Here is a 16029-nt window from a genome sequence, read left to right as displayed (position 1 = left end):
CTGCCCCTCCCCTGCTCGTGTTCGTTCTCTTCCTCTCAAAAATAAACATCAAAAAAATTTTTTTTAAATAAATAAAAAAGTAACGAGGATAAAACTTCTGAAGTGTAACAAACAGGACAACGAATTTTGAATTAGGTTACTACAATCCAGATGTAAGGAAAGGGATGTATCTCTTGGACAAATCATTTTATGATTTATACTCTTCCACCAAGAACTAGAATTGCTTCTTCTCATTATGGATCATCCACGGTTAAGTGATGTTGCTCTAGAGTACCAGTTCTCACACTTGAGTGTGCTTCAGGATTGCTCAGGATGCTTGATCAATAGCAGATTCCCAGCTGGCAGGAATCCATGCCCAGGAGGAGGTTTGAGAGAAACTCCCTTGAGAAACAAAGTTCTAGTGTTTATGTGTTATGATGGAAACCCTATTCTATTTTTTACTCAATTTTTTTTTATTAAGTTCAGTGATATCATCTAAATGGTTTCCTTTCAGTAGTATGTAATTTAAATTTGGACTCAATAGTAACAATAAAAATGTTTTGTCAAAAATCACTATGTCAGACATGGGTGTAACTCAAAAAGAGAAATTCTAAAAATGAAACCACACAATAGAAAACTTGGCTATCCTATTGATTGTTGAGAGGCAAGCATCAAGCTTAGTTTAAAACAACATAAAAATGTAATTTCTGATTTTACAGTATAAAGGTAAAATATGTTGTTTATCCTGTTTATCTTATTTAGGAAAATTTTAGTTTGTAAGGTTGCTCATTGGAAGTCTTTGTAAATAACCACATACAATAATAAGAATTCTAATAAACTGAATTTTATTCAGAAAATACACTTTTTGTATTACTATACACATTTATGAATAAGTATGTTATTTTAAAATGACATTCTAATGTGTAATTACCAAAATCCTCATAACTTTATAAAACAAAATGAACTAAAATTCACTAGACTACCTAATTAGATATTTTTATAGGCATGTTTTTGAAGGATCATATTTCTAAAATTCAATATACAAAAGTGTATTTTATACTTCGTTAGACTTGACTTTTGATTATGCTATTTTCTTGCAGTTAAAACTGTTTATATATCACCAATAAAGATGTGTATCTTTCCCTCAAAAAGATGGAAGGCACACTTTGCATGTAACCTTTTACCATGCTGGCTGGCTTCCCTGGCTGTTTACATGTAAAGCCAAAGGGGCCAGCACAGCTGTTCATTCTGGCTAATTGTTTAAATATCCATCACAGTGGTCTTCAAACCTCAGAGACTTTCTAAGAAATAAACAGTCATGGACAACTTTAGGGAAAAAATTTCTAGTTTCTCAAGTTTCACACAGAATGTTTTATAAAACTTACTTGTCTGAGATGAAGACTGAGTTTGCAAATGTTGCCATCCCCAATCTCATATGGTACATATTCTGGGGGTGCAAAAGACTTTGAGAAGGCAAACAAAACTTATACATTGATGATTAAACCCATAGCATGTCTTGTCCTTTGTTCTTATACATATTCTTATATAGGTGAAATTTGCCATCGGAAAGAGGGTATTTGGGCCTGAACTGGGGTGAATTTAGGACTTCTGAAGGGGTTATAGGTTAGCAAGGTTGATTCTTTTCACTGGAAATGGACTATTCTGCAGGACTACCAGGATGTTCAAGATAGAAGCTTAAAACTCTATTCAGTTCTTTCAGATTCAGCATGCTTTTGTTCATAAGATGCTCAGTAACTATTTCATACACATGAAACATTATTTGTAGTTACAGTCAATCCTCATCTTCATTTCATAAAATATTCAACATTTTCTCCCTCTTTTTTATAAAAATAAACTGTTGAAAACCTTTGGGTGTCCATTTAAATGGATAGTTTTTTCAAAGTTCTTTTGAGGGGTATGTGAGTAAAAGAGTTAAAGTAAGCCTTCCTCCTCTTTCTACTTGGCCTCAATCTTTAGTTGAGAGCCATTACACATCTACAGGAAAAAAAAAAAGAAAGAAAGAAACTAAAAACTCCTTTCTTAATAGCCTGAAATGCACCACAAAAGGAGGGGGAAGAGTAGAGAAACCCTTATTCATTTTGCACAAATAGGGGGAAGTAAATGGCCTTAAAGTCAAGTAATAGTTTTTCAGCTAATTATACAATCAAAAAAGACCAGAAAAGATTGATAATAAAATATAAAAGTGTTACTTTTGTCTCTAGTTTTAGAAAAACTTCTGATCCAATTCTTTTTAAAAACTTTTTATTAGGTATAACATACATACAATAAAGTATACTAGTCATTAAGTGCATGCAATTAATTTTCACAAATTGAATCCAGTATCCGGATCAAGAAAAAGAACACCACCAGCATCCCAGAGGTCTTTCTCATGTCCCCTTCTTCCAGTTACTCCCTCTCATCAAAAATAACAGCTATTCTGATGAAACAGAATACAACTGTCTGGTCTATTATTGTAACTAATATGAATGGAATCTTAAGAGGATGAACTCTTTTGTATCTGGCTTCTTTTGTTCAGCATTGTGAGTTTCATCCATATTGTTTTGTAGTTGTAGATAATTTACCCTCATTGCTGTGGGTACATTACACACATTCCATTGTGTGACTATATCACAATTTTTGTTTCCACTCTATCAGGCATTTGGGTAGTTTTCAGTTTGGGGTATTTCCAATGAAATTTTTATGAACATTGTATGAAATGATCATGTCAGGTGTTTACTTAGAAGTGGAATTACTGGGCCAAAGGAAATCATAGGTTCAGCTTTAATAGATACTGACAAACAATTTTCCAGAGTGGTTGTACCAATTTACTTTCACAAACTTGAGTATGTGAGAGTTCAGGTTGCTCCGTATCTTCGGCAACAACTAAGTAGTCTTTCTTTATTTAAGCCATTCTGCTGGGTGTGGGTGGTACTGCACTGTAGTCTTAATTTTCATTTCCCTGATGACTAATAAAGTCGAACACCTCTTTATAGGTTTATTGGTCATTTGAATATTCTCTTTGTGGAATGCCTGTTCAAGTCATTTTTCTGTTGCCCTTTTGTCTGCCCTTTTCTTACTGTTTGCAAGAGGTTTTAACAAATTTTGAGTCTTTATCAGATACACATAACGCAAATATCTTCTTCCCAATCTGTGGCTTGCCTTTTCACTTTCCTAATGGTGTTTTTAATGAGTAAGAGTTTCGAATCCTAATATAGCCCAGTTATCAATTTTTTCTTTTATGGTACATGTTTTTTGCATCTTATTTAAAAAAATCGTGCTTATTCCAAAGTAATGGAAGATCTATTTCTTCCGAGGACTTTAGTTTTACTTTTCACATTTCGATCTGCCATCCACTAAACAGCCACCTGTACATTCTAGATAAAAATTAAGATTAATTTTTTTCAATATGGACCATGATTCATTTGATTTTAGTATTAGTAAATTTTGACCAGGCAATACAATAGGTACAGTACCTAAAAGTTACATATGGGTATAGAGTGAAAGTAAGTCACCCTTCCATCCCATCTCCTTGTTTCCCTCTGCATGGCAACCAGTATTACCAATCTATTGGGTATAATTTTTGAGATTTTTTCTATGCACAAACACTTATTTTTTGTCTTTCAAGTAGGGGGGTGGAATATACTCTACATCCTATTCTACACTCTGCTTTTTACCATTATGGTGTATTAAAGATAGCTCCATACCACTGCATACATATTTGCCCCAATCTAATAGCTGTAAAGTTCTTCTATGGATACACCATAATACATTTATCTAATCTCCTAATTCTCTATTGATGGACATTTGAATTATTTCTATCCTTTTGCTATTACAAACAATGCTACAATGGGTATCCTTGTATACATGACATTCCCCATATATGAGTACATACACAGAATTAATTTCCAAAGTGGAAATGCTATATTGCTATTGCCCTATATGTATATATGTTGTATCAATTTATACTTCCATAAGGTATAAGAATGATGGTTTAATCACACCTTCCTAGATATAATGTATTATCAAACTTCTTAATCTTTGCTTATTTAATTGGTAAAATATATTAAGGTTTTATTTTGCATTTCTTTTATGATAAATAAGATTGAATATTTCTTTCAAATACTTATTAGCCCCTTATATTTTTTCATTTTCTTTCTGTGGATTTTTTTTGGCCTCTGCCCATTTTCTTTTTTTATACTGACTTACAGGAGCTACAGATACATTTAGGACTTTTCATTTATATTTAGTCTTTTTTTATATTTAGTCTTAATATTTATTATATTATTTACTTAACGTTATCATTATTATATTTAGCTCTTTGTGTTACATATAATGATGTGTATGTGGATAAATATATACTTTTTTTTAGTTCGCCTTTGTATTTGTGACTATTACACACTTATGGTATTGAACTTACCTCTGTTAAATGTTTTTTATATTTTGTGGTATACTTAGAGATGTTTTCCCCACTATGAAGCCATAAAACAGTTCTCTTATGTTTTCTTCTAAAACATTTTTATTTCATTTTCCATTTTCATTTTATTTCATTAAAATTTCATTTTTACTCCTTAAATATTTAATTGCCTGAATTTATTTTGGTGTAAAAAGTAGGCGCCAACTTGGTATTTTTCTAGATAGTCATCCTACTGTTAATAATAGCGGTGATAGTGGCTCATTATTCACATAACTGGACCTTTAAAACTTTTTTTTTTTTTTTGCAGCAAATTCCTGTATTTGTTGTAGGACGTCACTATTTATTAGAAGTCTATCATGTCTTTTAAACTATTGAAGTATTTTTATTAGAATTAGTTTGGTTGGTTAGTGACTTGATTACAAAGTTGCATAGGCTTTGAATAGTCTCTCCCAAAAGTGGTCATTTAAAAAAAATTTTTTTTATGTTTATTTATTTTTGAAGGAGAGATAGGCAGAGCATGAGTGGGGGAAGAGCAGAGAGAGCGGGAGACACAGAATCCAAAGCTGAGCTGTCAACACAGAGCCCAAAGTGGAGGTTGAACCCACAAACTGTGAGATCATGACCAGAGCCGAAGTCGGATGCTCAACCCACTGAGCCACCCAGGAGCCCCAAGCTCTGTCATTTTTTAGTGTGCCATTTGCAAAATGATTTTTAGAAATGCATATATTCTTTGATGACAATAACACCTGCATAAGATATCGTTGGGTTTTGGTTTGTGATCCACTTTTAGAGTCAACACTGAGTTTATCTCATTTCTTTGTTTTAATATTAGTTGTATTTATTTTGCATACTACACATTAATGTATAGACTTTTTCCCAGTTTTATTGAGAAATAATTGACATATATCACTGTGTAAGTTTATACATTACAGCATAATGTTTTGAATTACATATATTGTGAAATGATTATCACAATAGGTTTAGTTAAAATCCATCACTTCATATGGATACAATAAAAAGAAAAGAAATTTCTCCTCATGGTGAGAACTTTTAGGATCTACTAATTTTCTCATTTCTATTTGTTTCATTTAATCTTAGTTCTTGTGATCATAATATATGCCAGGATCTGTTTTGACTATTGTATCAGGGCTCTTGCTCAGCTCCTCTTTTTCTTGGCTGAACCGTCTTCCTTGTGTTGGCTTCATCCACAAGCAGGATAACAACAGCCAGAGTGGAAAAGTGACTGTCTATTCCAGTCATCTCCTTTTAGGAGTAAAGAAAACCTCTTCCAGTTTATGTTCTCTTGTTAATTTTTCTAGTGGTTATCATTATTTTGATAACTCTGCATATCACAAATCCTCTATTTTTATACAACATATATTGATACCCCACTACAAGCAATGTCAAAATTAATATGCCATATACTTACATTTCTTCCTCCAACTAATCATTTTCAATTTTATTATTTTTCTTGGTCCTTATAATTGTTAGCTTTTATTCTACCGTTTAGTTTAGTTCTTCTAGTGTTACCTTTATACCTTCAATCTGAATACCCTACTACCTGAATTGGTAGCTTTAAGTAATATCTTTTGAATCTTCGTTTATACTATTTCCCACATTCTCTCTCCTGTGCCCTCCCAACTTTTGAAAAATTATACACTTCTACATTGTTGTGGCTTATGATACTTACTATAAGTATTTATAAAATAATTGATACAATTGTTTTTAATAATAATTTCTACATTTTGTTCTCAATTTTGCAATTAAATATACAGAATCAATGCTTACCACCAGTGTTTTGCCAGTCTCCTTCAGTTAGTTAAAGTTTGTCCTCTAACAGCTTAATCAGAAAGTATTTATGAAAACGATATTTTCCTGAGGTATTGAATTTTTTATATGTCTTTAAGCTTTTATTGTCTTTATAACTGAACAACATGAACAACAGTTTGACTAGGTACAAGACTCTCCACTCATACTCCCCGCCCTCCCACACACCCTGGACAATAGCAGCATTGCTCAAGTATTGTGTAGAATTCAATGCTAGCATAGAAAAGTCAATGGTCAGCATAGTCTTTCTCCCTTATAGGTCTCTTCATTGCTTTTTTGGGCAGGGGTCTGCCCAAATAATATCTAAATGATTATTTCTTTATCTGTGAAGGGCAGTAAGGTTACTAGGCTATATCTCAGTTTTCTGGTACACAGTGTGCCCTTTCAAGCCATAAATTCAAGTATATCTCCACTGCCTTATCACACTGGCAGACCACCTCCCACAAAGATGGCAAGTGTATTTGTGTTTCTTGACTCAGTCCTGCCTCCTCTGCTATTCTCTGGTCTCAAACAGGGCCCAGGGAAGCTCTCAAGACCAACCCAAACACCCCCATACCAGTTCTTCAAAAGTAACTGTTAATTTTACTGCTCAGCATGTATCATCCTAGGTGGAAAACAGTTCTCACACCTCCATCTGAGATCTACAGTCACGTGTCTCATGGTGTCATGTTCAAATCCCCAACTGATCACTGCATCTGGCAGTCTTTCTTTGTATACTGTGGTTCTAGCAGAAGACTTATAGTTTAATTTAAGAGAATGTTTGTTTCTGTTTCTTATTTTGAAGTTATTTTAAAAGGAAGCTGGAATTCAGATCTAGTTCTTTACATATGAATGAGATTGCTGCAACTTTTAGTCCCTAACCTGGTGCCTAGCACTTAACAGGGATCCCATAAATGTTCACTGAATGCATTCTCATCACATGAAATCTACTCCATGAAGAAGAGTTACATTCCTGAAGATTTTGTCATTCATCAAAAACTCAGTAGCCAAATTTTATTCAATTTTGTTTGAATGTGGTAAAAAATAGAACTTGGATTCTAAATAGTTCTATTTTTTATCTAATACTAATTATAAACAAAATTGTTTTCAACACAAATGAAGATTCTGTAAAGATCACTTCCAATTTTCATAAGTGTTCATATCATTCAGCAGGCAAGCTGAATGAGTCATTGTTACTGATGGAAAAAAAAGCATGCATTGAGATGAGCAAAATGGTCTTATTATATATAGGAAGTTGTGATTAAATAGCAAACTTTAAAAATCATTATTTAAAAATTTAAAAACCCCAAAGGCCTAGAAAACAGAATGAAGACAAGGTAGCAGCCAAAAACATAGAAGTACAAATTATTGTTTTCTAAGCAGATCAGGTATTTAACAATTAGAGATACAGTTTTGCAGACGGTGAATGAGTAGGCATCAGAATCATGTTCCCTACGGCTCCCATGAACCTAATGTACCTAAAAGCCACAAATCATTATATGTGCCCAGACCTAAAACGTAGCTTTGGCTCTGTTCCCACAAACCTGCTCTTCTATCTAATCAGTGCCTCCACCACTCACTTACCATTTGCCCAAGCTTGAAATCTGAGCACCAGCCTTGACACTGCTCTCCCTTTCTTCTACAGCTAATCCATCAATCCCTGCTGAACCACCTCACTCATTCAAGCACACTTAATGAGTGGCTGAAACATGTTAGGAATTAAGTAGGCTCATTCTACAGGGATGAGTATAATGGTGACAGTCCCTACTTTTGTGGAATTTACCACAGAGTGAGTGAAAACAGATAATAACACAAATAAGGTAACTTTAGACAAACCAACACAAATACTATGAAGAAAAATAACAGAGTATTGTAAGAAAGAATAAATGACCAACTTAAGGATGGATGTTCCAGGAAGGACTCTCTAAGAAGACTTTTTAGTTGAGACCTAAAAATGAGAAGCCAGTTACATAAACTATAGAAGGAGGAAGAGCAGAGGGAACAGCACTTGAGAAGTTCCTGCAATGGAAATTAAGTTTGAGAAACTGAAAGACTCTCAGTGTGCCTGGAGCAATAAAAAGGGAGAGTGATACTAGGAGAGGTCTGAAAGCCCATGGGGGTCAGATCACACCAGGCCTTGTAGGTCTTATTAATGACTTTGTATTCTGTCTTAAGAAAACTAGTTGGTCAGAAAACTACATGGTCAGGTTTGCACTGCCCTCTTATGATACAAAACTATCTATAGGTTTGCAGACCTATCTCTTCTCATGCAAAGAACTCTACCTTGTATAACTAGGGCTGAGTTCACATTTGAATGACCTGGTGCAAAACACTCCCAGACAGTGAAATGATGCCTAAACTACCTCTGTGGAAGGTCAGAGCCAGAAAAAACAAGAGGAATATCCAAGTCAACCATCACCTCACCTTTCCCCCTCACTCTACCCCTCAAAAAGAAAGAAAGGTATTAAGAGTTTGTAAAAACTGTGGGACAGAGATTTGAGCTAATCTTACTGAGATCTTAAAGGACCAAGAGACACCAGGTGACAAATGGATTATGCTTCCATTATCCTGCCCTATTATTTTATTCCATCTTACACCTCTCTGTTAGGTTGTGACCTCCTTGAGGAGAAAGGAATGCTTAGCACAGAAAAAAAATTTTTTTTCTTTAAAGATTTTAAGTAATCTCTACACCCAATGTGGGGTTCGAACCTACAAACCCAAGGTCAAGTGTTGCACGCTCCACTGACTGAGTCAGCAAGGCACCCGAGTCTTAGTAAAATTTTTAAGCAATGGTTTTTCTATACTTATTTATATACTCTTTATGCCCCATTAATTACATTATTTTTCATGTATTTATCATCTCTGAATCCTGAATACCCAGCATATGTTCCAGCACTCCAGAGCTACCCAAAGTATGAAGACTGAATGAATAAATATAAGAACTATCAAAATTTTTAAATTTATTTTAAAGATCTCATTTTTAAGTAATCTCCACACACATCATGGGGCTCGAACTCACAACCCCGAGATTAAGAGTCACATGCTCCATTGACTGAGCCAGCCAGGTGCCCAAAAGAATTTTAAACCTACGTATCCTACACATATATTTTTCTTTTCTTTTATCTTTTTGAGAGAGAGACAGGGCACAAGTGAGAGAGGGACAGGGAGAGAGAGAGAAGCGGGGCTTGTGCTCACTCAATAGTGGGGCTTGAGCTCATCCGATGTGGGTCTTGAGCTCATGAACCATGAGATCACGACCTGAGCGGAAGTCAGATGCTTAACGGCTGAGACACCCAGGAGCCCCCTACACATATATTTCTAATGACTGAATGTTTCAAGCTTTGACTGGAGGATGGTAGGAAAGGGAGAACTTCTGGACATGGGTGGCTTTCAGAAATGCATTTTTAAAATGTCTGCTTTTCCTCCATACCTTTAATTTATATAAGTTCCCTTCTACCCATACTGTACTCTGCTGGGCTACTGTATTAGGGATCTTTGCTGTCACTAGTATGCAAGTAGTTTTTGTTTTTAAGTAGGCTTTGGTTTTAAGTAGGGAGAGTGAATAAACTCTTCAGGTAGAAGGTATGGGTGACCTTCGTTCTTTGAATGAATGTGGTCCCTTACTTCTTGCCTGTACCATACACAACTGCCATCTAACACTTATCACTTAACCTCACTCGAAGCTTTTCAAAAGGAGAAGCCGTACTATAAAACCTAGTACAGTGAAATGGGCCCTCTATAAATGTAGCCAAGAGATGGAAAAGTTTTAGGTTACTGTCTTCCAAGAGATCTGTGACCTGGAACGGGGCCCGAGAGAGAGCCTCAGCAGTGGCACAGGAACTCCTACAAAGAAACTGAGTAAAGTTTTTATATACACAGCCTTTCTGTACTTATTTACATAGTCTTCATGCCCCATTAATCCAATTATTTCCTCCCTTGTTAGGAGATGGCATGGAAAAACACATAATTAGTGCAGTATCTTGTGTTCTCATTTAATTTGAGGAGATTTATGTTCAATTTAAATTCAGATCCATTTCCTTCTATTGCTGTAGCATTCAATTTAACAAAAAAGAAGCTTAGCTATCACATTCTTTTTGTGATTTTATTAAAGCGATACATCTGAAGCAATAAGAAACATTTCTTGATATTTAACTTATTATTTTCATTTGAATATTTTATCTTTTCATTTGATAGAGAAATGATGTTCAAATTCTTTTTATAAACCAGTGAATGATAAGTCTACAAGCTTATTAAATAAGAATGTATTTTTAAGTTTGAAAAATAAAAAAGTAAAAAGAAATCTGGCGAGATTTATATTTATGAGACTACAGTTGGGATTAATATAAATCTACATTTGTGAGTACCCCCCTCCCCCCTCCCTAGCATTTCAAGAAGTCCTGAGGTGGTAGAGTCAAAGGCAAGTCCCTGATGGTTATGTAGATTATATCATAGCTAGAAGAGATGACTAACACACGTAAAATTAATTAAAATGACCATACAGGGCACAGTGAGATTAGGCACTGTGTTTATGGCATGGCCTCCTGGTCCTATAGGAACTCAGAAACAAAAGAGAAGTCAAATAGAGCTTAAGATATGTTGTAGCTCTGTTCCATGGGGGAAAGGGTACCATTTGGTTAAGAAGAACAGGAGGGTAGAGCACTGCAGGAAGAAACTGCATATGCAAAGGGAATGATATGAGAGGGAGTCTGGCTTCTGATCATAAGGACAGTAAAACACTGATCCTGGTCTGAAGGTGGGAGAAGGGTTAGAGTGGGGAATATAAAGCTTAAACAGTGGGAGAGCCACATGAAGTGCTTTATATAGTAATTATAAATATATACACCAGGAGAGGAAACAATATGCTAAGTGCAAAGAACCTCCAAATGCCAAACATTTGAAGAAACTGCCTTTTAAAAATAAATCAACAACCCATTTCTCTACTTCTGACATTCTTTATTCCCCTTGTGCTCTTATTTTCTTCTGTACACCTGTCACCATCTGACATACCACATATTTACTTGATACCTTGTTTAGCATCTGTCTGTCTCCAGTGGGCTGTGAGCTCTGTAAGAGCTGGGACTTTGCTACTTTACTCACAGGATCTGGAAAAGCACTTAAGAAGTAGTAGCATTCAATAAACATTTTTTGACTGAATTAACACCAAAGCTAAAAGGAAAGTTACTGAGATAACAGTATGTGTAATTATACAATCTACTTTAGACCAACACTACTGACTGCATTTAAGAACAAAAGTCAATGGTATAAAATTAAATTTGGGGGCTCACAATCAGAATCTCATAGTCACCTTATCCTTCATTAAGCCTCTTCAGAGAGTCTGTTGTAGTCAAGGCAGGTGGTATGATCATCTGCAATAACTATACGAAATGGCTCATTACAAGGACACTGGAAGCTTTTCCCAGGGCTAGTCCCTTTGGATAAAAGGACCTATCACATAAGGAGGGACTGGCTGGCTCAGTCAGTAAAGCATCTCACTCTTGATCTCAGGGTCTCAGGGTCAAGCCCACTTTGGGCATACAGCTCACTAAAAAACAAACAAACAAACAAACAAACAAACAAGACCTATCACACAAATTGCTACAAGACAATATCTTTATATTACCATCAGGATAAGAAAAAAAATAATACTTTAACAGAAGTCCATATGAGAATTAACATGTCCATAAAATCAAGATAACTCCCTCCCCCTAGTCCTGACCCTCACTTTAAAAGAGATTATACTGACATGATGATGTTTGCTTTAGGTACTTACTTCTACATATGTATTCCTTTGAAAGAAATTAAATTTTCTTAGAATTCTTTCATATGCTCAAGGAAAATAATCTTGGTATTAAAATGTAAAAGTGCCCTAGTTGGTAATTAGGAAATAGGCCAACTTTATTTGTCAAAGGGTTACAAAAATCATATTTGCCAACATTCATATTTCATGTTTGAAAACAGCAATAGCTCCTAACTCCTGTAATTTATTTAAAAAAAGAATACTGTGGGGTACCTGGATGGCTCAGTCAGTTAAACAGCCAACTTTGGCTCAGGTCATGATCTCATGGTTCGTGAGTTTGAGCCTCGCATTGGGCTCTGTGCTGACAGCTCAGAGCCTGGAGCCTACTTCGGATTCTTTGTCTCCCTCTCTCTCTGCCTTCCTCTGCTCATGCTCGCTCTCTCTCTCTCTCTCTCTCTCTCTAAAAATAAATAAACATTAAAAACATAAAAATAAAAAAAGGAATAGTGAGCTATATTTACTTTAAAAGTGGAAAAAAGGGGCACCTGGCTGGCTCAGCCAGTGGAACACATGACTCTTGATCTCAGGGTTGTGAGTTTGAGCCCCACACTGGTTGTAGAGATTACTTAAAAATAAAATCTTCAAAAAAAAAAAAAAGGTGGAAAATAAATTGAGATAACCTAATAACTACCATAAAATGTATTATAAGTTACTGTCTTCTTTCTCCTTTGATTTTTATGCTTTCTCCTAGAACCTTCAAACACAGGCTATTTTGTAGGATTGTTAACATCACTAGTTGAAGCCAGACTTGTATGTTATTATAGCTATCTGACCAACAAACTATTTTAAAGCTCAGTTAATCTTTTCCAATAGTGAGAGTAAAACACATTTCTTACATACATATTCAAAAGCTTGATAATTTAGAATAACAGTATGAGTCAGTTTGGTATGATTTTGATAGTATTTTTCACTGAAGCAGAAATCACTTAAACATTGGTCATCTGTTCATTTCTCTCAGTTGTACGTTATGTGACTCTAGAACTTCTGGAAAATTTTCTCCTTAAAAAAATTTAGAGGGGCGCCTGGGTGGCGCAGTCGATTAAGCGTCCGACTTCAGCCAGGTCACGATCTCGCGGTCCGTGAGTTCGAGCCCCGCGTCAGGCTCTGGGCTGATGGCTCAGAGCCTGGAGCCTGTTTCCGATTCTGTGTCTCCCTCTCTCTCTGCCCCTCCCCCGTTCATGCTCTGTCTCTCTCTGTCCCAAAAATAAATAAACGTTAAAAAAAAAAAATTTAGAAATAAAATACATTACAAAAATACCAGCACTTATTAAGCAAGTACAGGCAAAAAAAGAAAGAAAGAAGGGGGAAAAAACCCCACCTTTTTTTCATGCATATTCACTGTTGTCTCTCTCTTTACGAATTAAATCAGGCTAAGGAAATGTGTGCATTGGATGATGGAGTAAGATATTGTACACGTAAAGGAGACCAGGCACTGACCTTGCAAATCCTCCCAACAAGGAATTAAATGAATGGCTCATAGCATGCAGGAGTCTACATTTTTAACAAGTTCTCAGATGATTTAATATAGGTGTGGTCCAACAGGCCATGCTTTGAGAAACAGCGCCTCCTCTCCATCTTCCCCTAAAAGGCCTACAATATCTTCCTTCAAGTGAACCTCAGCCTAAGCCTGGCTTCAACTGCAGCACTTGCCTCCCTGCTGGGACAGCAGATTTTCTGATCTGAAAATTTTTATTTCCCTGGCAAAACAGTGGCTTCTTAAATAAATAATAAATGCTTAAGTGATTTCTGCTTCTGTGAAAAATACTACCAAAAATCATTATAGATAACTAGTATTATTACTTGACAAAATAATGAAGGAGTTAAAGAATTATTTCCCTCTGAAATCCACTGGATTCAAACTTCGTCTTTGTAACTTTTGTGAAATTATTAAATTCAACACTGTTTCCCTAATTGCCAAAAATAATGTTTCAAATCTAATCTTACTTGGTCCCTTTCAAGGCACTTGATATGGGCAGTGTAGCAACTCATTTATGGCTGCAGCACTGCCAGTAAGAATGGCTGGGTTTGAGTCCCAGCTCTACTGCTAACCAGCTACGTGAACTCGTGTTAGTAAGTCTTTTAACTTGAGTTTCAGTTTCGACAACTGTAAAATGGGTATAATAACTGTACCTATCTCTTATGAGTTGTATTAAAATTATTTGACTAAGAGAAAAACAAACCACTTAGCTCAGCATTGGGTACATAAATCATCTAGTTCAACTCTTTAAAAACATCACTGCTTAGAAATGTGTTCCACCCGGGCCTGGGTGGCTCAATTAGCTAAGCGTCCGACTTTGGCTCAGGTCATGATTTCATAGCTCTTGAGTTCAACCCCGCGTTGGGCTCTGTGATGACAGCTCAGAACCTGGAGCCTGCTTCAGATTCTGTGTCTCCCTCTCTCTCTGCCCCAGCCCTGCTTGCACTTTGTCTCTCAAAAATGAATAAACGTAACAAAAAAAAAAAAAAAAAAGAAAAGAAAAGAAAAGAAGAAGAAATGTATTCCAACCTAGTAAATCTTATTTCACTAGTTTCTCCTCTATTGATGCTTTAATTTGTAGCTAATATTTAATTCTCCCAAGTTATATCACCAGTGTTAGGCATTTGTGTATAAGTGAACATATTCTGTCACAGACATATGTAAGCAATCAGAATTAATATCTGTGTCTAAAACAGCTCTTAGGACACCTTCCATTCCACATCACTTAGAATCCTGTGATGTGACAAGCTTCCTGTCTCACTGAAGAAGAGACATTCTGTGACTATGACTTCAGGGCAGCACTAAACAAGGGTAAAACCATAGAATTCTCTAAAAATTCTGCTTCCTTGCATTAAGAAAATTAAGATTTCTCCTCAATTGCTCCTTCACCTCAAAAAGAGCTGTAGTATTGCAGGTGTGACCTAAGAAGTCTTAGGGTCAGCACTGCTAGCTAGGGACAGCTGTAGGCTAGCCACATTTGCTCAAAAGGGAGTTAATTCAAACAGGCTTCACATATAGAGGACAAGCAACATTCAGTGACAACTAAGACAACACAAAAAGACAAAAAGGAGACCAGATGACACAAGTGAAAAAAAACTAGACGAAACTTTTCAATTAATTTCAAGTCACAGAAAAGAAATTAAGCATTTCAAAGGCAAAAAAAGAGTAAAACAAGAGAATAAATATTGTACTATATTAATCACAATAAGGACCCCTTTTGTCTTGGCCAAAATATATTCTTAAATCAACTGTAGAATGTGGCTGCATTTTCAGGCTTAGCAGCATGAAACCCACATGACTGTAATTAACGTAATAAATCATGTTGTGGAATTTTCTACAGAATCTGACAGTACTCACTGATATATTGTTTATTAGAGACTGCAGAGATTTCTCCTCCACTTTTTTTTATTACACTGCCAGAGACACTGAATCAAGAGGACCTTCTGATGGGTCTGAAATACCTGCAGCTGGTGTAATACATAAAATATATAGTGAGCTGCTGCCTTCAGACTTTCATATACAAAACATCATATACAATTTCCCAAAAGAACCTTATTTTTGAGTTCTTACTTTCCTGGACTTAAGGCAGTTGTAGGAGAGACAGGGATTCATTACTGATGTGACATTTACATTTTCTAGTTTCTTTTTTTTTTTTTAATGTTTGTTTACTTTTGAGAGAAAGAGCAAGTGGGGGAGGGATAGAGACGGAGACAGAGAATCCAAATCAGGCTCCGCCCTGTCAGCAGACTCCAGTGTGGGGCTTGAACCCACCAACTGTGAGATTATGACCTGAGCTGAAGTCGGAGCCCTAACCAACTGAGCCACCCTGGTGCCCCCCATTTTCTAGTTTCGATCATGAAGTCACAGCTTTACACATGTGGCTTTCCTTTTCAGGTTAGTCTGTGATGACTCCATTAGTACACAACACATAATACTGTTTACCAGGCATTATTTAATCAGCCTATGTATGTTCTTTCATGATTTTTAAGTAAAATTTTATTGGATATTAAATCATTTTCAAAAGTAAAAATTACTCCTTGCACAGTTCAGAAATTC

General features: G+C 35.7%; 1 protein-coding gene across 6 annotated transcripts in view; it reads right to left on the bottom strand.

Moving 5' to 3' along the window:
• Positions 1–16029, bottom strand: part of KIAA1958 (KIAA1958 ortholog) — a 162053-nt gene that overhangs the window by 50297 nt on the left and 95727 nt on the right. The gene's annotated exons all lie outside the window — the stretch shown is intronic.

This window comes from Puma concolor, chromosome D4, assembly GCF_028749965.1.
Source record: "Puma concolor isolate L17-30 chromosome D4, mPumCon1.1.hap2, whole genome shotgun sequence".
In the NCBI taxonomy this organism is placed as follows: Eukaryota; Metazoa; Chordata; class Mammalia; order Carnivora; family Felidae; genus Puma; species Puma concolor.
The sequence above is the reverse complement of the archived record's forward strand: the minus strand, read 5'-3'. Positions and strand labels throughout refer to the sequence as shown.